The following is a 22907-nucleotide window of genomic DNA, read 5'->3' as shown; positions in this document are numbered from 1 at the left end:
TTTTCTTGACCAACATTGGAATGTTGTTATTTTTATGATGATGGGTATGAGCCCTTATATAGAAAGTCTCCACTGAGAGGATCCGATACTATAGGGATCTAAATGGAGAGAAGATGATGTTGTCACCAGGTAATGTGGAACTTTCTGAGACTTTGTGTCTGCTCCAAATTAAATTGTAGAATCTAAATAAGTGCACGGTAGAACCACACTGATAGATTGAGCATCTAAGCAGATCTCTCTTTATTACATCATAGGTTAGTGTTTATATAGGCATTCTCTGGACAAACATTATAGCAATTTAATTTGCTCAGCTTATCTCTACATATGTGCTGTCATTAGCATACACACATCTCATTGGCTAAAGCTAATCATGTCTACCCCCAGCTGAAGAGTTTAGGAGTGGTACCTCTTAAGGCCCTGTTACACATAACGATGTCCCAGCGATCCCACCAACGATCTGACATGATGGGATCGCTGGGACATCGTTAGGCTGATCGCTGGTGAACTTTCACAAGACAGCCCCTCCAGCGATCAGGACCAGCGACGCTGGTTTCTAATGTAAACATCGGGTATCCAGGAGCTGCGGCTCCTGGATACCCACTGTTTACCTTGGAAACCGGCATACACGCTGGTTTCCAAGGTAAACCAGGTATCTAAGAGCCACGCGACTCATGGATACCTGATGTTTACCTTGGAAACCAGCGTGTACGCCGGTTTCCAAGGTAGACAGCGGGTATTCAGGAGCCGTGGCTCCTGGATACCCGATGTTTACATTAGAAACCAGCGTCGCTGATCGCTAGTCTCTCGCTGCCACACGCTGCGATGCGTGCTGGCCAGCGGGAGACCAGCAATCGAAAAACGGCCCAGGCCGATCCTGCACGATCAGCAATAACCGGCAGGGGGGCCGGTCGCTGATCCCCGTCACACACAGTGATCTCGCTGGCGAGATCGCTGTGGCGTCACAAAATTAGCGATCTCGTAAGTAACGGGGCCTTTACTTTCACTTTCTTATGTGTTATCTCTATGGGCTCTTTCACACATCTGTGTCTCGAGTACGTGTGGTGACAGTTTTCACACGTAATAGAGACACTGACACATGTAGATACATTGAAATCTAGGTTGCTGTACACATGTCCATGTGCTTCCACAAACCGTGTGTCTGTGTGACCCACACATAGACATGTCCGTTTTTTCACTGGCAGCACGGACAGCAAAATGTGCCTGCACAATAAGACTCTGGGATATCATCCGTGTGACACGTCCCGGCGCCTGACAAGCAGTGGTACAGTAAGCGACGTTCCCCGGCGCCTGGTGCTGAAGATGGCTCTCATCATTCTCAAACTGCTCTGCTGCCGATCAGCACGAGCAGGGGAGAATGATGAGAGTTACATTTAAGTGCTAAAAGAGACAACAGGCGGCGGCTGATGGGACTATTACTCCCATCAGCCTACCCCTGCTGCTAATAACAGTGATAGCAGGAGCGGCTGATGGGGGTATTCATCAGCCACCGCCTGTGCTATAAGGCTATGTGCCCACGTAGCATTTAAAACCTGCAAACCAGTCCCCCGGAAACACGGCTGCTCCTTTCCACCACCCGGGCCCAGCGGCTGCTGGGCCGCAGATATCATCGGTCGCTTCTGCCCCATGCCCTTTCTCTGCAAGGTCCCGCCCACCAGACTCTGGGACTGGCGCGGCACCCTTCGTTTGGGTCGCGGAGGTGATAAAACAGAAGAAGATCCGGGAGCAGGAGGTAAGGAGCCTGCTTCACTCAAAGGGGGAGGCTGACATGGCAGTGGAAAGATCCCGGGGATGGCTGGTATACACCAATGTGGACAGGGGATATGGTTTTATCCGTGACCAGTCTGGCCAAAAAGTGTATGTAAACGTAGCCTCCATATGTCACAGCCAGGCCCTGAAAGTAGGGGACTTTGTCTCCTATTATGAAGAATACTGCCCCCGTGGGTATTATGCGGTGGCAGTACTGGCGGAGCCCGAGGAAGGTGAACCCCGTGAGAAGGACTGGTATGGACACTCTCGTTTCCCCCAGGAGTACGATGCACCGTTGTGCATGTCTTATGGACAGCTACGTGGAGAGAGAGAATATTGTTGGTGTTATTTGTTATTCTGTTTTTCTTTCTTTCTCTTTTCTGTATCTCTGTTAAAGGAAAATGTGAAAAAAAAAAGGAAAAATGTTTGCCTGACAGAGCGGGGGGTACGAAGAAGTGGGAGAGTGTCCAGGTCCAAGGAAGGGGGGAGGAGAACTTGGGATGTTATACTGTTGTATGTTGAGTTTCAAAGCAAAAGAAAATGAAAAAAAATATATAAAAAAAAAATGGGGTACTTGTGATATTGTAAAGTTATTTTGTTGTATAATATGCACAAGTAAATGCAACAGGTCCGGGCAAGAGAAGGTCTGAGGGACCAAAGGGAAATGTGAGATCTGGAAGGGGTCTATGTGTTGAGAAGGTCTGAGAGACCAAGACGCCGACCATGACATGTAACTGAAAGAAAGGTAAAAGATGGAAGACGTGAGAAAGACAGCCATCCTAGGTCAGGTCCCCGACACCACGGACACCCCTGAAGGAGGAAGGCGGGTGCTGGTAATGATCTCGTAGGTGTGAGACCTCAATTATAGCGTACCGAATAGTGGAAGGTGACAGTAGGGGAGAGTAGGGGAAGGTACACGCCATGGAGAGAATATGGGTGCACCTAGCCCAATTTGAAAGACGTCATGTGGCGTGTGCGCTGGTGAATAGCAGTAGGCTGCTCAGAGCATGTGCTCCTAGTTTGGTTCGGCCCCCGCAGGAAGTGGGTTTGGCCCAACAGCTGGATCGACAACAGAGTGTAGGTGAAGCTTCAGAACGACGAAGGCAGGGATTACGAATTGTCGAGGACAATAGACAAAGGAAGGGGGAGTGTAGGGAACGTGACCTGACGGACGGACGTGTCAGAATAGAGAAAGATAGGTTTGCACAGTTTAGACAGGTGTCAGTTACTACAGTGGGAAAACAGCTAGGAAAGTGTAGTGGACGTGCAGTACCTTAGGTTGACCATTAGATGGCAGGGAGGAGTGTGAGCAAAGGACTTGACATCAACTTAGGCCTTTAGATACCGTTGGTCATGGGGGCAGAGCTACAGTGACAGGGGACCGGGAGAGATATAAATACTGAGGGAGGGTTCCAGAAGGGTCCAGTCCCAAGGGGGAGCTCAAGTGACAGGAGGACTGCGACAGTCTGTGCACTCTGAGGAAAACCAAACCAGGGGGACTGAGGAGAGAGAACATCAGGGGGGTGGTCCTGACAGGAAAGTACCGCAGAATAGACGAGGCATCGAGGTAAAGCATACCGTACTGAGAGAGACTACTGTTCAGTAAAAGTACTGTTGGTTACAGGCCTAGGGCAGCCACAGTGACAGATCTGACAGGAGTGTCAACGTGTGAAGGGGGGAAGGTGTATGCATACACGTCCCAGTGTAAAGTACGGTGTGCGGGAAACGGCTCTGGAAACGGAGGGCCGACAAGTGAAGCGAAGTAAAGTGAATTGCTTTGAAGTGTGTACTGCGGAGGCTGTCAAGTGGACGGCCAGAGAATAAAGCTTGGACCTGTTGTACCCGACATCTGCCTCCATTGTCTCTCTTACATCTCTGCGCGGTATAAAGAGGGACCACCCCCCAGCTCGCCCCAGCACCTCTACATTTGGCGTAGTCGGCAGGATCGCCACCGCTAATACATCATCTTCTGCGGCAGGCCTGCCTTAAAGAATGGAGAAGGACTTGGACTATGCTGCTTGGATTATAAACACCTGTGGATTACAAATTACTTACCTGTGGAATATGCATTGGGAGCGCTGTGACAGAGCTGTGTGGCCAGCAGAGGATCCAGGGCGGTACCAGGTACTGTGTAGTATGGCGGTATTGCTTCAGCGCAGAGGAGAGGTCCGGGTGTTTGCAGTTGTTCAGAATGGACTGGGATCCCCTCCAACGTACCCCAAAGGGAAGCTGTATGTGCCCGGAGACCAACACTGCCATATATTGGACCCTGACAAGTGGGTGGAGAGGCCTGCTGATGCCCCACCTCACAGAGGGAGTGACACCGAAGAAAAGCTTGGGTGCGGCTGCTTGGCGCCATTTGATTGCTGCCCACCGGTCGGTATGAGACGCTGCGGGTGTTGGGGCATCGGCCGCCTGGAGTGGAAGTGGCGGCGGGAAAATGAACTGAGCCAGAAGACGTCATCCTCGGGTCCATGGACAAGAAGCGGAGCCTGTGCGGAGCCCGTGCTGGGCCAGAAGGAGCGGCCGCCATTGATACCGGCGGAGAACTTCCCCGCGGAGCCCCTGAGCCTGCAGGCTAGGCCCGCTGAGCAGCGAGTTGGAGACCGGAGACTGCGGGAGGAGCCGCGTGGTGACGTGACGGAGGCCGCGGCAACGGGGAAGGTGAGAGTTCCCCCGGCCCTGCCGGCGGCTTCACAAGCGGCCCCTACCTTTCTGCCAGACCATGCAGTCTCCAGCGTACCGGAAGGTTTGGCTGCGGAGGGCCCTATGGTGTACGTGGAGTTGAGTGAAGCCCCTGCCCCTGTCCAAAAGTCGTCCCGCCCGGAGTCACCAGCGCGGAGCTCGGCTACAGAAGACGCGGCTGTGCTACCTCGGCCGGTAACAGCTCCATCACTAGAACCGGCCGCCACCCTGGCCCTGTCAGAGGTTTTGGATGCGGCCTACCCTGCGGCCGCGGCTATGCCAACATTAGAACTGGCTGCGGCCTGTTTGACAGGCCCTGCAAACCAGTCCCCCGGAAACACGGCTGCTCCTTTCCACCACCCAGGCCCAGCGGCTGCTGGGCCGCAGATATCATCGGCCGCTTCTGCCCCATGCCCTTTCTCTGCAAGGTCCCGCCCACCAGACTCTGGGACTGGCGCGGCACCCTTCGTTTGGGTCGCGGAGGTGATAAAACAGAAGAAGATCCGGGAGCAGGAGGTATGGAGCCTGCTTCACTCAAAGGGGGAGGCTGACATGGCAGTGGAAAGATCCCAGGGACGGCTGGTATACACCAATGTGGACAGGGGGTATGGTTTTATCCGTGATCAGTCTGGCCAAAAAGTGTATGTAAACGTAGCCTCCATATGTCACAGCCAGGCCCTGAAAGTAGGGGACTTTGTCTCCTATTATAAAGAATACTGCCCCCGTGGGTATTATGCGGTGGCAGTACTGGTGGAGCCCGAGGAAGGCGAACCCCGTGAGAAGGACTGGTATGGACACTCTCGGTTCCCCCAGGAGTACGATGCACCGTTGTGCATGTCTTATGGACAGCTACGTGGAGAGAGAGAATATTGTTGGTGTTATTTGTTATTCTGTTTTTCTTTCTTTCTCTTCTCTGTATCTCTGTTAAAGGAAAATGTGAAAAAAAAAGGAAAAATGTTTGCCTGACAGAGCGGGGGGTACGAAGAAGTGGGAGAGTGTCCAGGTCCAAGGAAGGGGGGAGGAGAACTTGGGATGTTATACTGTTGTATGTTGAGTTTCAAAGCAAAAGAAAATGAAAAAAAATATATAAAAAAAAATGGGGTACTTGTGATATTGTAAAGTTATTTTGTTGTATAATATGCACAAGTAAATGCAACAGGTCCGGGCAAGAGAAGGTCTGAGGGACCAAAGGGAAATGTGAGATCTGGAAGGGGTCTATGTGTTGAGAAGGTCTGAGAGACCAAGACGCCGACCATAACATGTAACTGAAAGAAAGGTAAAAGATGGAAGACGTGAGAAAGACAGCCATCCTAGGTCAGGTCCCCGACACCACGGACACCCCTGAAAGAGGAAGGCGGGTGCTGGTAATGATCTCGTATGTGTGAGACCTCAATTATAGCGTACCGAATAGTGGAAGGTGACAGTAGGGGAGAGTAGGGGAAGGTACACGCCATGGAAAGAATATGGGTGCACCTAGCCCAATTTGAAAGACGTCATGTGGCGTGCGCGCTGGTGGATAGCAGTAGGCTGCTCAGAGCATGTGCTCCTAGTTTGGTTCGGCCCCCGCAGGAAGTGGGTTTGGCCCAACAGCTGGTTCGACAACAGAGTGTAGGTGAAGCTTCAGAACGACGAAGGCAGGGATTACGAATTGTCGAGGACAATAGACAAAGGAAGAGGGAGTGTAGGGAACGTGACCTGACGGACGGACGGACGTGTCAGAATAGAGAAAGATAGGTTTGCACAGTTTAGACAGGTGTCAGTTACTACAGTGGGAAAACAGCTAGGAAAGTGTAGTGGACGTGCAGTACCTTGGGTTGACCATTAGATGGCAGGGAGGAGTGTGAGCAAAGGACCTGACATCAGCTTAGGGCTTTAGAAACCGTTGGTCATGGGGGCAGAGCTACAGTGACAGGGGACCGGGAGAGATATAAATACTGAGGGAGGGTTCCAGAAGGGTCCAGTCCCCAGGGGGAGCTCAAGTGACAGGAGGACTGCGACAGTCTGTGCACTCTGAGGAAAACCAAACCAGGGGGACTGAGGAGAGAGAACGTCAGGGGGGTGGTCCTGACAGGAAAGTACCGCAGAATAGACGAGGCATCGAGGTAAAGCATACCGTACTGAGAGAGACTACTGTTCAGTAAAAGTACTGTTGGTTACAGGCCTAGGGCGGCCACAGTGACGGATCTGACAGGAGTGTCAACGAGTGAAGGGGGGACGGTGTATGCATACACGTCCCAGTGTAAAGTACGGTGTGCGGGAAACGGCTCTGGAAACGGAGGGCCGACAAGTGAAGCGAAGTAAAGTGAATAGCTTTGAAGTGTGGTGTACTGCGGAGGCTGTCAAGTGGGCGGCCAGAGAATAAAGCTTGGACCTGTTGTACCTGACATCTGCCTCCATTGTCTCTCTTACATCTCTGCGCGGTATAAAGAGGGACCACCCCCCAGATCGCCCCAGCATCTCTACACACTACGTGTCACGTAGATACATCTCAGCACGTGATGTGCGGTGTGCCTGCAAGGGTTTATTTTCCCTCACTGAATCTAGCACTCAACCTCTGTTATAGAGTATAAAGTGAGTATTTGTCACACCCCGACACAGTCCACTCACCCGGCTACACAACACGCTGCCATCACTCATCAAAGACAGGGGGTAATGAGTTCCTGAAATATACTACTATCTGACAATCAAAAAGGTCACACACTCTCTGAAAGTCTATGGAATCTTCAGAGAATAAAAGTTTTTAGCTTTAATATAAAATGTACAGTGCTTACTTGAAAAGATATAGGAAAAATGTGAGTGCTGACACCACTGCAACGGAGTCAGCATGGTGAGTATAAGCTTTTTTTATTAGATGGATTTCTTACATATTACCTGGCGATGTGAGGGGCTGGGGAACCTCCATCATGACATCCTTGTACAGATCTTTGTGTCTTTCTAAATACTCCCACTCCTCCATGGAGAAATAGACGGTGACATCCTGACACCTTATAGGAACCTGACACATACAATGATACCGTCATCCCCCCGATCCCTCCATAGCGTTACTGTGTAATGTCCCAGCATTCCCAGCAGTGTCACCTCTCCAGTCAGCAGCTCAATCATCTTGTAGGTGAGTTCTAGGATCTTCTGGTCATTGATGTCCTCATGTATCAGGGGGTGAGGTGGATGCCCCGTGATTGGGCTCAGGGGTCTCCCCCATCCCTCAGACACAGGGTCCTGACAGCGCTCACTAGAGGTCTTCTTCACTACTGTGTAATCCTGGTTATGGAGAGACACATTAATAAACCTCACTACAGACATTTCCAGAGTCCTCACCTCTCCATTTCTGTCCATCTGTTATTCCCATAGATAAGAATGATGTAATGTGACGTCATCAGAATCTCTCACCTCTGCAGTAAGCCGGAAGAGGATCTCTAGGATGAGGTGTAATATCCTCTCCGCCATCTTCTCCCTGTCCCTATCTATCCTTGACGGGTCAAATCAGGAAAAATCTCTCAGGGTTCATACTCATTGGTAGGAAAAATGGACGCATGCAATCCAAAAAATCGAATTGCACTCTTTTAATCTATGAGTCCCTGCACATCTGTGATTTTTTTCTCAGCTCAGATCAGCCTGAGAAAAAATTGCAGTATACTGCGATTGACCTCTAATCTTCGACGAGACTCGCCAATGCAAGTCAGAGTTTGATAAAAAAAAATGCACAGCACTCAGATCGTGCGAGTGCCGTCTGATTTTTACCCACCCATGTCCTTGAAAACCCAATACTTTATCGGCCACATACAGTAAAATCACAGCGTGACCCGACAAAATAGAATAGATAGAATACATATGTCACTCAAATATATAATTATTGCAGTGCTTGTGTAGCTTAATGTACATGTATTTTATTACTAAATTATTTTCTGAAAAAAAGATGTGGGATCTCCTGAAATTTTAATAACCAGCAGAAGGAAAGCGGACAGCTGGGGCCAGATGTTTATAGCCTGGGAAGGAGGTAATAATCATGAAGCTTCCCAGGATATTAATATCAGCTCACAGATGTATACGTAGCCTTTACTCGTTATTAAAATGGGGACCCTCCCAATAAAATGACGTAGGGTACCTCTATAATTAATAACCAGCAAAGGCTATGCAGACAGCTGTGGGCTGTTATTAACAGGCTAGGAAGGGGGCCATGGATATTAGCCCCATCCCATAGTAAGAACATCAGCTCTCAGCTGATCCAGAAAAGGCGCATCCATATTATCTATTTGCCAATATGAAGTAGACACTACCCCAAAACTATCATTTCACTTGCCAATGCACCAGGGAAAGTGTGAAGAGCGAGGCTAACCACCAGAAATGGCGCATTTTATGGATGTGACTTTTCTGGGGCGGCTGGGAGCTGATGTTTTTAGTTAATTATAGGGGGACCCTATGTCATTCTAATAAGAGCAATAATCTATGTAAAGGCTCATGTTGATGAAAATCGCATGACACTTGTCCCACTTTTCTTGACCAACATTGGAATGTTGTTATTTTTATGATGATGGGTATGAGCCCTTATATAGAAAGTCTCCACTGAGAGGATCCGATACTATAGGGATCTAAATGGAGAGAAGATGATGTTGTCACCAGGTAATGTGGAACTTTTTGAGACTTTGTGTCTGCTCCAAATTAAATTGTAGAATCTAAATAAGTGCACGGTAGAACCACACTGATAGATTGAGCATCTAAGCAGATCTCTCTTTATTACATCATAGGTTAGTGTTTTTCTATAGGCATTCTCTGGACAAACATTATAGCAATTTAATTTGCTCAGCTTATCTCTACATATGTGCTGTCATTAGCATACACACATCTCATTGGCTAAAGCTAATCATGTCTACCCCCAGCTGAAGAGTTTAGGAGTGGTACCTCTTAAGGCCCTGTTACACATAACGATGTCCCAGCGATCCCACCAACGATCTGACATGATGGGATCGCTGGGACATCGTTAAGCTGATCGCTGGTGAACTTTCACAAGACAGCCCCTCCAGCGATCAGGACCAGCGACGCTGGTTTCTAATGTAAACATCGGGTATCCAGGAGCTGCGGCTACTGGATACCCACTGTTTACCTTGGAAACCGGCATACACGCTGGTTTCCAAGGTAAACCGGGTATCTAAGAGCCACGCGACTCATGGATACCTGATGTTTACCTTGGAAACCAGCGTGTACGCCGGTTTCCAAGGTAGACAGCGGGTATTCAGGAGCCGTGGCTCCTGGATACCCGATGTTTACATTAGAAACCAGCGTCGCTGATCGCTAGTCTCTCGCTGCCACACGCTGCGATGCGTGCTGGCCAGCGGGAGACCAGCAATCGAAAAACAGCCCAGGCCGATCCTGCACGATCAGCAATAACCGGCAGGGGGGCCGGTCGCTGATCCCCGTCACACACAGTGATCTCGCTGGCGAGATCGCTGTGGCGTCACAAAATTAGCGATCTCGCTAGCGAGATCGCTGTATGTAACGGGGCTTTAACTTTCACTTTCCTATGTGTTATCTCTATGGGCTCTTTCACACATCTGTGTCTCGAGTACGTGTGGTGACAGTTTTCACACGTAATAGAGACACTGACACATGTAGATACATTGAAATCTAGGTTGCTGTACACATGTCCATGTGCTTCCACAAACCGTGTGTCTGTGTGACCCACACATAGACATGTCCGTTTTTTCACTGGCAGCACGGACAGCAAAATGTGCCTGCACAAAAAGACTCTGGGATGTCATCCGTGAGACACGTCCCGGCGCCTGACAAGCAGTGGTACAGTAAGCGCCGTTCCCCGGCGCCTGGTGCTGAAGATGGCTCTCATCATTCTCAAACTGCTCTGCTGCCGATCAGCACGAGCAGGGGAGAATGATGAGAGTTACATTTAAGTGCTAAAAGAGACAACAGGCGGCGGCTGATGGGACTATTACTCCCATCAGCCTACCCCTGCTGCTAATAACAGTGATAGCAGGAGCGGCTGATGGGGGTATTCATCAGCCACCGCCTGTGCTATAAGGCTATGTGCCCACGTAGCATTTAAAACCTGACACCTGAAACCGGACTCCTTCCCAGAATACGCGCGTTTTTTATCCATGCGTTTTCAAGCACTTTCCAAGCGATTTGAAGCATCGCTTGGAAAGTGATTGGCAGGTTGGTCACACTCGTCAAACATAGTGTTTGACAAGTGTGACCAACTTTTTACTATTGAGGCTGCCTATGCGGCATCAATAGTAAAAGATAGAATGTTAAAAATACTAAAAAAATAAAAAATCGTGATATTCTCACCTTCTGACGTCCCGCTCAGACTTCCCAGGCCTCAGCGATGCTTCCGTTCCCAGTAATGCTTTGCGACACCATTGATGACATGAGGTCTTGCGTTACTATAGCGGTCTCGCGAGGAATAGGGACCGCTACAGTATCGCGGGACCGTGACATCAAAGGACTCACAAGGCATTACTGGGAACATGAGCATTGCTGAGGCCCGGCAATGCTGCGCGGGACGCCGGAAGGTGAATATAACCCGATTTTTTTTTTTTTTTTTTACAGGGATATGGTGCCCAGGGCCTGGAGGACAGTTTTCTCTCCTCCACACCGTGGGTACCATCCGCACATGAGACGCTCACTTTGCGCATGGTGGGCATAGCCACATGCGGGAAGTAAGCGGATCTCATGCATTCCTATGGGTGCGGAATCGCGGCAATTCTTTGCAGAATCGTGGTGATTCCGCAAAAAGAATGAGCATGCTGCGTTTTTTTCCGTGATGCAATTTTGCAGCGGAAAAAAATGCATCATTAGCACAGCATGCGCGGAATTCCATAGGAATGCATGGGGCACATTCAGTATGAGTTTAAGCGTTTTCGCAGCAAAAACGCTTAAAAAACGCAACGTGGGCACACAGCCTTAATAAATAAATGAAAAAAACGGCATGGGTTCCCCTGTATTTTCTATAACCAGCCAGGCAAAACTCATAGTTGGGGGCTGCAATCCTCGGCTATCAGCAGGGCTTGTTATCAAGAATAGAGTGGTCCTCCCCATTTTTGACAACCAACCTGGCTGAAGCTGACATATATACCGGCTCCGACTCCATTTTACAGAAGAGGAGATGCATCTAGAGTAACCAAAATGGAGTCAATATAGATAAATAAGTCCTGCTCTCACAATGATGATGTAACATCATAAAGATCTATGTAATAATACAATGAGATACTTATTACTGAGGAGGAGAACGTCCGAGGGGAAACTGATGGGGAATCTCCACAGACCTCATATATGACTGTTCAGTGCGCACAGGACCTGTGATGATGTCACAGTCATGTGATCAGTCCCATGGAGGGGAGGAGCCAGTCTCCATTTTGCAGGAAGTGTAGGTTGGGGCACTATATAAGAGAAGAGTCTGCGCTGGTGACAGGTAATGAGGGGGCAGGGAGTGTGTGATGGGGGAACAGGACTAAACCCTAATGGGCTGAAGGCCGGGGGCTCTCTGACCCCTAGAATATACAGCGGGGCCTGAAAGGTCGGGAACTCCTTAGAATTTTCCATATTTTGGAATTAAGTCTGTGGAGACATCAAATAAGAGGAATTTCCATGATACAGAGACTGGATATAAAGGTGACGGCCATACACAATATATGTACAATAGATCAGCTCCTGTGTCAGCGCGGAGTAAGTCACGGTGTCAGAGAGGAGTCCTGTGTACAGAGGCGCATTACTGTGTCAGTGGTTACCAGGGCTGCCACTAGGAATTTTGGAGCCCCATACTGGCAAAATTTTCAGGGCCCCCTTGAGACTCTGCCCAGGCTCCACCCCTCAAACTGTCCACAGTCCCACCGCTCTCTCTTGGAAAAACTCCACTTCTCACCAGTCACACATTAACAGTTCCCATCACCAGATCACACATATAGCCAGCAACTTTTGCTTTGGCCAAAAGATTTTTTTAAGCCGCCACCATAACAGGGTAGACACTTTTGGCTAGGCCCTACTGTACTGCAACCTATTAAATATTTGTTAAAATATCCAATACAATTTAGGGATATTTTTATTTATTTTTCAATTTTTAAAATGACCAATAATATCACATACAAGGAACAAATACTGCTACACCATGTCCAGACCACATATTACCACCACATGGTGACCTATAATATCACATACAAGGAACAAATACCGCCACAGCATGACCAGACCACATATTACCACCACAAAGTGACCAAATAATATCACATACAAGGGACAAATACCGCCACACCATGACCAGACCACATATTACCACCACAAAGTGACCAAATAATAGCACATACAAGGGACAAATACCACCACACCCTGCCCAGACCACATATTACCACCACATGGTGACTGAATACTACAATACTGACCATTAATAAAAAAACAATACTATGACCATAAGTGCCATTATACACAGGAGATTTCTGCCCCCAGCGTCCATCCTGCCCCCAGTGTCCAGCATTCTGCCTTCGTGTCTGCATTCTGCCCCAGTGTCCAGCATTCTGCCTCAGTGTCCAGCATTCTGCCCCCGTATCTGCATTCGGCCCCAGCGTTCAAAATTCTTCCCCAGTGTCCAGCATTCTACCCCCGTGTCTGCATTCTGCCCCATTGTCCAGCATTCTGCCCCAGTGTCCAGCATTCTACACCCATGTCTGCATTCTGCCCCAGTGTCCAGCATTCTGCCCTAGTGTCCAGCATTCTACACCCGTGTCTGCATTCTGCCCCAGTGTCCAGCATTCTACACATGTGTCTGCATTCTGCCCCAGCATTCACCATTCTGCCCCAGCATCCAGCATTCTGCCCCAGTCTCCAGCATTCTGCCCCAGCGTCCAGCATTCTGCCCCAGCGTCCAGCATTCTGCCCCAGTGTCCAGCATTCTGCCCCAGTCTCCAGCATTCTGCCCCAGTCTCCAGCATTCTGCCCCAGCATCCAGCATTCTGCCCCCGTCTCACAGTCTGCCCCGAGCCCCCGGATCACCTCTCCCAGTCCCACATGGCACACCAAATGAGGAAGTGGAGCAGAGCAGTGTGACATCACGTGAGGGCGGAACTGTGGCTGGACCATTGTGCACAGGGGGGTGACTGCGGTGCTGGCTGGACCATGGTGCGGGGGGGGACGGTCTGGGGGGCCCAGCAGGCAATAGGTTTTCATTTAATATAAAGCTGGAGAAGCCTGAATAAAATGTAGGGGGGTCCTAGCGCAGACCGGCCTGCCAGTGTGGTCGGGCCCCCCTAATCACCGGGCCCCATACACTTGTACGGGCTGTCATGCCCTGATGGCGGCCCTGGTGGTTACTGTAGTTCTGTCATTATATTCATGAACCAGCAGGCTCAGACTGGAAGGAGACAGAGGTCTCTCATCTATAGTGGAGTGTGCGGTGTAAAGCAGGGAATTATATGGCAGAATACACCTGGATCTATAGTGACTGATGTAACAATACCTATACTGCGTCTGGGGGTCTCATCTATGGAAGTCCTGGTGAGAGGGATCATGCTGTGACTCCCTGTCTGTATTCCCCATCATTTGCATTAATGAAATCTTGTCAAATGTACTCGAGCTATAATTCAGCCTCTTGGCTCCATGCAGTCAATTAACTCTGAAACTTTTCCGTTCTGTCATCTCCCAGTGGGGCAGATAGTAAGGTCAGTGCAAGCGACGCCGGTAGCAATCAGGGCCGGGACAAGGAGTAGATCAGGATAGGCGACTGCCTAGGGCGCCACCTCTGGTGTAGCAGGAAGGGATGTAATATCAAAGGAAAAATGTTTTTTTTTTTTTTTTTTTAAATTTGTATGAATCTACACCAGTCCGCCATTGGTCACGTAGCGCTAGTTTCTTATTAACCTGAAGAGCATATCAGTGCTATTATCAGCACTGCTGCTTATGTCACCCATAGGAGAGTGTCGTTGACAGGGCCGGAATTTGGGACAGGCAGACCAGGCAGATGCGTTGGGCCCTCACTCATAAAGGGGGCCCCCTGCATCTGCGGCCCCTTTATGAAATGCACAGAGGGTGTACCGCAGTGAATAACGCTGTGCATCCTCTGTAGCCCCAGAGCGTCTCTCCCAAAACCCCTCTACAGCCCCCTCTCTCTTTCTCCCTGCAGTCAGGTTAGAAGGTGAGAGTGAGGGGTAGGGGCCGATTATAGCACAGCAGAGATCAGAGCCGGGCCAGGAAGATGCCTGCAGCCCTGTGTGTCTGTGTCATCATCTCCTGTGGTCCTCATCATGGCTGCTCATAAGCCACTGTCCTGGGAATGGATCTGTACAAATGAAGCCACAGAACCTGGTAAGTATACATGTGTATGTGTGTGTACATGTGCAGTATACAGTGTGTGTCTATATGTTTATATAGTATGTGTGCGTATATACAGTATATAGTAAGATTGTGTATATCTGTGGTGCATGTGAGTGTATATATGTGTGTGTATATATATATTTGTATATAGTGTATGTATATTATATTCGTATACTGCATGTGTGCTCTATATTTTATAAACATTAAACTGTATACGTATGTGAGCATACTGTATATAAACTGAATGTTTCTGTGTGTATATACTTTATGCATCTGTATACTGTATATACTTTATATATGTGCTTGTAAACACTGTCTGTATACTGTATGTAAAGTATATAGTGTATATTTCTTTATTTATAAAGTATATATAGTGTGTACATGTATAGTGTGTATATGTGCTGCATATATAGTTCTGTAATTGTAGTGTCGCCATAATAGGAATCAGTAGTTTACCATATTTTGCAGATTATGAAAAGCACTCAGGATTATAAGACGCACCACATATTTTGAGGAGAAAAATAGGAAAAAAAATTTTTTTTATTAATAAAATGGTGTTGCCGAGATCTCCATCTGCGCGTGCGCCGCCCCCAGCAGCCATTTTCCCAGAGTCCACCCCATAGGAAACTATGCAACTGCGGGGGCTCTGGCCTTTCACAAAATATCGGCAGTGCACCAAACACCCGCAGCGGCGCACCGCACATGCGATCACCCCTTCATCCCAGCCTTCAGAGACCCTGGGACCATGCTCCACCGCGGCTGGTAAGGTATATCTGCATTATAAGACGCACCCTCATTTTCCCCAAAAATTTTTTGGGAAAAAGTGTCTTATAATCCGAAAAATACGGTATGTCTAATGCCTGTGTCTTACATTAGGGCCTGTTCACACTTTCTACCTGAATCTCCTATAGAGCCATAGATTGCAATGACAGGAATGGAGCTCACATGAATCCCACATGTGATGTTTTTTTTCAGAGTCTGTTTGTTCCAACAGCCACAGAAAAGTAGACACTTTTAGATGAAAAAACACAAACAGACTATGTGGGTAGGTGCACATGATCAGTAATGGCTGCGGGTTGGACGCTGTGTACTTGTGCAGCGTCCAGATGTTACAGCGTAGTGGATGGGATCTAAAGAAATAGAATGTCCACTATGCGTGCACATTAGGGTGACCGGATCTCATATGGGGGGAAAAAATGTCAGAATCTTGTTCGTCTGGACCCCACAAAACGATTCCCCTTTCCAGATATTGAGATAGCCAAAATTTGAGCTCGATCAAACGACGTTAACCCGTGCCGCTCGTCGCTCAAAGTTTGAAAAAATCCAAATTGAGGTATTTTAAGATTTAGGTATTTTGCATAGTCTGTTAGACTATAAAGAATGAAACAACAACATTGCAGAAATAGCCCTGACCAAATTTTCGAACCATTTGTGGTATTTGAATGCAGAGTTGGTGGGATTATCGTTTTTTGATCCCACCATTACAGACAATGAAAAGTTGTTAATGGCTAATAAATTGCTCAGTAGCACAGATGAACCATCAGAGCACGCTAACCTACATGAGTTGATAATTTTACATAGTTATCTAATCTATTCTAGAGCTTTTGTTAAAGTAGTTTTTGAAACGTCAGAATATAATGCTCGGCATTTGCTTACAACTTGCAGGACATATTGCTTTTGTTCTTCATCTTTTGTCAGAAGGTCGTTAAAGTCGGTTACTTCCTACCTCTTTTAATTTTTCTTTCCTAACTTTTGGATTTACAACCCTAGCGTGCTCTGATGGTTCATCTGTGCTACTGAGCAATTTATTAGCCATTAACAACTTTTCATTGTCTGTAATGGTGGGATCAAAAAACGATAATCCCACCAACTCTGCATTCAAATACCAAAAATGGTTCGAAAATTTGGTCAGGGCTATTTCTGCAATGTTGTTGTCACATTCTTTATAGTCTAACAGACTATGCAAAATACCTAAATCTTAAAATACCTCAATTTGGATTTTTTCAAGCTTTGAGCGACGAGCGGCACGGGTTAACGTCGTTTGATCGAGCTCAAATTTTGGCTATCTCAATATCTGGAAAGGGGAATCGTTTTGTGGGGTCCAGACGGACAAAATTCCGACATCGATTTTTTGCGGTCACCCTAGTGCACATACGCCAGAGGATCACCCGTGGAGACGGATAAACGGCGCATCTTTCCAGAACGCAACATGTCTATTTATCTTGTGGAGACGCAATAAATCTCACCCGTACAATGTATTGGACACAGTGAATCCGCATAGTTCAGTGATCACATGTGGAGTCACCTGCGTTCAATAGCCAGCAGCGGACATGTGCTGCGTCCAAAGCGCTGCCAATTCCTGATCGTGTGCTCCTGGCCTAAGAAAATAAATCTGTCAATTTTAGAAAAAAAAATATTCATTTGACCTCTGCTTGTTGTCAGTGCCGTCCGTGGCCCCGTCTGGGATTTATGTGAATCCTATTTTAGGGGTATTCAGGCAGAGCCCCCGGACGCACTGCAGAAGCGCAGTGTGAACAGGGCTTAATATCCTATTGGGTGGAATAGTACAGTCCACTATACTATTCCGCGCTGTCCCAGTGCAGCAGCCAGACACGAACGCCGACCCGACACGGACACCGGCCAGACACTGACACCGGCCAGAAGACACTTTTTTTTACATTTTTTTATTTTACTAAATCTGTTCCTGTAGTCTTTCAGCTTTTCTGCAGCTTTTTTTTTCTCTATTCAAATGAATGGGACACAAAAATGAAAATGAAAAGGCTGCAAGAACGCTGAATATTTCCTGCCAAGACTGACGATCAATCCGTAGCAAAAATGGTTCATGTGAACAGACACTACAGGGGTTTTCTGAAAATGTAAAAAAAATTAGCATGACATGATAAATCCCCCACAGATCCAACACTGATGCTCTGGGGGTCTCCGCCAGTCTCAGCACTGGGCTGCAGTGGTCTTGTGGCTCTGGGGGTCTTTGTCAGTCTTAGCATTAGGCTGCAGGGGTCTTGTGGCTCCAGGGGTCTCCCCCAGTCTTAGGACTGGGCTGCAGGGGTCTTGTGGCTTCACCTTACATTATAGCTGCAAAGTGAATAATAACCATCAGGGCCCCCAAACCATCGGCTACGGAGCCACATGGGATTTAGCAGAGTAGTTTGAGGGACATGTAGGACTTGTTTTTTATTCGCTTTTTATTCTGTAGTTTATGAGGTGGATGTAGAAAAAGACGGCAATTCTGCTGTTTTCTATTATGTGACTGTACAGCCCCTTCACAGGACCTATCATGTTTTTCACAGATGCCACGTGTCCCCTATTTGACCTATGGGGCTGCACTCCATGTTTTTCCAGCAGCACAGATGACAAAGGCCAATACAAGTCTGAGTCCGTGTAAACATGCCGTCCATGTACCGTACGTAAGCCGTACAGTATGTGTGCTGTACATGTGCCGTCCGTGTTTAACATGGAAAGTATATGAGAAGCTTTGTAATTTAATTTCCATTATCCATACCCGAAAAATTTGGATGGCACATGGACGGCACACTGATTGAAAACACTGCTGACACCAAGCTCGGTGTAACATGTACTGTATATACTCGAGTATAAGCTGACCCGAATATAAGCCGAGTCACCTAATTTTGCCACGGAAAACTGGGTAAGCTTATTGACTTGAGTATAAGCCGTGTATGCATTGTCCCCTTATCCCGGTCCTGGTATGCATAATTCCTCTGTCCCTGTCCTGGTATGCATGGCTCCCCCATCGCTGTCATTGTATGCATGGCTCCCCAGTCCCTGTCACTTGTATGCATGGCTCCCCGGTCCCTGTCACTTGTATGCATGGCTCCCCGGTCCTTGTCCTGCTATGCATGGCTCCCCGGTCCTTGTCCTGCTATGCATGGCTCCCCGGTCCTTGTCCTGCTGTACATGGTTCCTCCATCCCGTCCTAGTATGCATGGCTCCTTATCCCCTATCCTACTCACCCACCAGCATGCCCTCGCAGCGTCTCGGTGGTCCCAGCATCTTCGCAACATTTCCATGTTTCCGACTTCCAGCAGCTCTTCCAGCGCGATCACGTGGCGCCGCTCTCTAAGGTAATGAATATGCACTCCACACCTATGAGAGTGGAGATGTGTGCATCGTCATTACCTTAGTGAGTGGCGCCACTTGATCGCGTCGGAAGAGCTGCTGGAAGCTGGAACCATGGAGGTGCTGCAAAGACTCCGTGACCACCGAGACGCTGCGAGGGCACACTGGTGGGTGAGTAGGATGTCTTCTGGATGCCAACGGCTGTCACTTTGCACTTCTATAAGAGAAATTAATATTCATTTCTCTTTAGTAGCGGGCACAGTTACAGCTGCCGACTGTGACCCGCTGCTCCCCCTCCCCCACCGGCTTTCTGGACAATTGACTCATGTATAAGCCAAGGGGGCATTTTCAGCACAGAAAAAGTGCTGAAAAACTCGGCTTATACACGAGTATATACGGTACGTGTTTTATAAGAACATGGGTGCCCCACTTTGAATTTTGCCTAGAGCCCCAATTTGTCTAAAACCGGGCCTGGTTGTCAGTCCTGGTAAGTCTGAGCTCTGCCTGATGCCGCTTACATCCTGAGCTCCAGCATCAGGCACGCTGCAGACTGACTGCTGAACACGGCTTCAGAGGAGAAGAGAAGCAGTGTTCAGCAATCTGCACCCAGGGTGTAAGCGGCGTCAGGCGGAGCTCAGAGTTGCCATGACTGACAGCACTCTCCTGTGGTGACATAGGCAGCAGTGCTGATGACAGCGCAGATACGTGCTAAATAAGAAGCCAGCAAGTAGAGCAGCAGCAGTGACCAGAGATTGCTTGGGCAGTGGGGCTGTTCCCTTAGCAGCAGTTCAGGGCCGCTGGTGCATTAGCGACTTTGTACCTTTAAATCACTGTCGGCCGCTTCATAGCTGTGAGGCTATGTGCACACGTTGCGGATTTTGATACAGATCCGCAGCAGTTTTGGCCGAACGGATTCGCATCAAATCCGCAGTGTAGTGCACAGCCAGTGCAAACCTATGGGAAATGGAGATTTGTTGTGCACGTGCTGTGGAAAAATCCGTGCAGAAACGCAGCATTTTTTTTCCACAGCATGTCAATTCTTTTTGCGGATCTACAACGTGTCTGCGCCCATTGGCTTCCATTGAGTTAGGCACACCCGCAGCAAAACCGCAGATGTAAAAGAGATCTGTGGATTTGCTGCAGATGTGGGTGCTAGAAACGCTGCAGATCGTGAGGAGGGAAGTGTGTTGGCGGAGTGTAGGCGGAGCTATGTGCATGTATGTGTGGGCGGGGGTCTGCGTGAATGTGTGTGTGTGTGTCTGCTGTGTAAGCAGCCATTGTCTGATGGGACTACTGCATTGCCGATGATGGGAAACTAGTCCCATCAGACAATGCATGTCAAGTGTAAAAAAAAAAAAAAAAGAACAAAGAACATATAGTACATGTACACATACATTACAGACAGTGCATACAAAATATTACATAGAGTACATACCATATACTGTACACCTAATTCCCCGAAGCCATTGATCTCCTAATAAAAGTAAAAATAATAAACCAACCTATACTTACCTTTCCGACGTAGTCCAGATAATGAGTGTCCCACTACGATCTCCTGTGTAGAACACTTACATCGGGTGCTCCGACGATGAACTGACAGGAGGAAGTAATCCTCCGCGATGTATCCCTCCACCGCCGGGAAAGAAGTCCCGTAACCCTAACCCTAATTTTCACGCAGCATTGCTGTAAAGTGAGAGCCTGAACTCCGGTAACTCAGTGATGCACTGCAGGAGCCATTGTCTGCTGTTAGTGTGTCACAACATCATCAGGTCTATATCAGACCTGGCGTCGCTCTGCTCGGCCCAGTCGCCTCTGGAATCACAGTGTAGGGAGAGCTGCTGCTGAGATAGGGAGAGATTTGTGCTTTTATTAGTTGGTGTGGGTTATTTTATTCCAAAGCAATCCAGTGCTCCCTTTTTTTTCCTCCATTTGCTTGTTGACACAGCAGAATACAGTCAGAGACTTTGCATAGTACAGCGTGAAAATCCTGCTGTTGGAAAAAAAAGGGGTTGCCCATCCCAGCTGTTAGGAACGGCGGAACGCACTTAATTAAATAATAAAGTGCATTCGCTGCTCGGTGTCCACCGTGCAGTAGGTGTAAACACTGCTGCTAAGTAGTGACAGACGAGCAATATGGCGGAAATGCGCACGCGGGTTGAACGTCACCCAAGTGCATTAAGCAATCTCTGTTTACTTACAGAGGTGTCAGCAGAGGTAAACACAAAAGGCTGAGCCTGTTAGTGTCACATGTCTCAGGTAAATGCACACACGGTATCTGGTCACAGGAGCAGGACCCTAGACAGACGAGCTGCATCCGTCTAGACCTACCGTGCATGCGGCGTCGCTACTGCGGATGCCAAAAGAGGGCTGCAACTCCAGCGCGGCGTAAGACGCTGCCGCTAGTCGACAAAGCAAGGAAGCAGGCGCAATGTCGGATGCCAGCACTGTGGATGATGCTGTAGTGGCTTGAGGCTTGCCACGCGCTGGCTCTAATCTAAGTCCCTGTACACATTCGTAATATCAGAGGAAGGGGATCTTAATGAGTCATTTGCAGGTTCATACATTCATCATCATTCACACAGTAGCAACTAGAGACTATACTATAGCCGGGACCTTCCGGAAGCTTCCAGATCTCCGAGATGGACCAATGAGATCTGGAGCAGAACCTGGACACATGACTCCCGATCTCCAATGGGAGATCGTCTCGTGAGCATGCCCAGTAGGAGGACAAAGGGACTTAGTCTCTGGAGTGATCTGCTGCAAAGCAATCTCCTCTGCGGTAGATAGACAGCAGGAGACCGCAGAATGTGAGGCTCTGGATTCCTGCAGAGCAAATGCAGAAACCTGACGCCTAACACCAGCCATCACATCTGAATGCGCAGAAATTTCTGACATTTTTGTGGTACTGTTAAATTTTTTTTGAGTGTCTTATAGAACTTCTTGACACCATTTTGCTGCCAAAAAAATATTTAGCTACAGGACAGATATTTTACACCATATTTTGTCCACCACACGGATCGCATATCAGTGCACTCAAAACTGTGCCATTTCAGGCCTCCATAGAATTTTTTTTGTTGTCTTACCTTAGCCTTCTTGTTGACACAATTTAGCTGAGCAAAAAATTAAAAAGATACAGGCCACATATTGAACAGTGTTGTATCTCCGTCAGAAGCCTGATCTATCTGTGGGCTACAAATTGAGACATTGCAGTCCTACATTCTATGGTATTTGCTGTCTGTTACCCTAGATCTATACACTATTTGTGGGGTAAAAAATAAATACAGGCCACATAATGAACAGTCTGGTATCTCTGTCAGAAGCCTGATCTACCTTTGGCTTACAAATTGTGGCATTTCAGGCCTACATTCACCTTCTTATGCTGTGTCTTACACTATTTCGATACACTATATTAGGGGAAAAATTAAAAAAATTCAGGCCACATATTGAACAGTCTGGTATCTCCTTCTGATGCCTGCTCTGCGGGCTACAAATTGAGGCATTTCAGGCCTACGTTCTGCTGTTTTTGCTGTGTCTTAACCTAGTTATTGACACCAGTTTGATAACCAAAAATATTTTTTTTACCTACAGTCCAGATATTTTAAAGTGTGGTTTTCCCACACACGGATCACAAACAAGTTCGCTACCAATTCAGCAATTTGTATTGAAGGTGGAAAATATTGTAGTCCATTTAAAATGGGCAAGGCGCGTGGCAAAGGACTGGGAAGTGGACGTGATGGTGCATGCCGAGGCCGTGGGCAAGCTAAAATTGTGCCATAACAAACACCCGCATGTTCTCTCTCGACCTTCATGACTCAGTTACTAGGGGCCTGCAGCAGGACATCACTTTTGAAACCAGAGCAGTGTGAATCGTTGTTGATTGGTTAGCGGATAATGATTCCGGTCAGTTTGCCACCACTACCACCCTGTTTTCCACATGGTCAAGTCTGAGTAGCTGTGAGTCTGAGCCACATATTACTCACCCTGATCCTCCTTCCTCCCACCATGCCAAGTGCCTGGAGACAACTGATCCCACACTTGGACACTCCAAAGAG

General features: G+C 48.0%; 1 pseudogene; it reads left to right on the top strand.

The window, feature by feature from the left end:
* The first annotated feature begins 11817 nt into the window (after window positions 1-11817).
* LOC141073689 (uncharacterized) overlaps window positions 11818-22907 on the top strand; it is a 68788-nt pseudogene continuing 57698 nt past the window's right edge.

This window comes from Dendrobates tinctorius, unplaced genomic scaffold (genome assembly GCF_039654945.1).
Source record: "Dendrobates tinctorius isolate UK_male_01 unplaced genomic scaffold, ASM3965494v1 ptg000014l, whole genome shotgun sequence".
NCBI classification, from domain to species: domain Eukaryota; kingdom Metazoa; phylum Chordata; class Amphibia; order Anura; family Dendrobatidae; genus Dendrobates; species Dendrobates tinctorius.
Note: the sequence above shows the minus strand (reverse complement) of the source record. Positions and strands in the feature narration are given on the sequence as shown.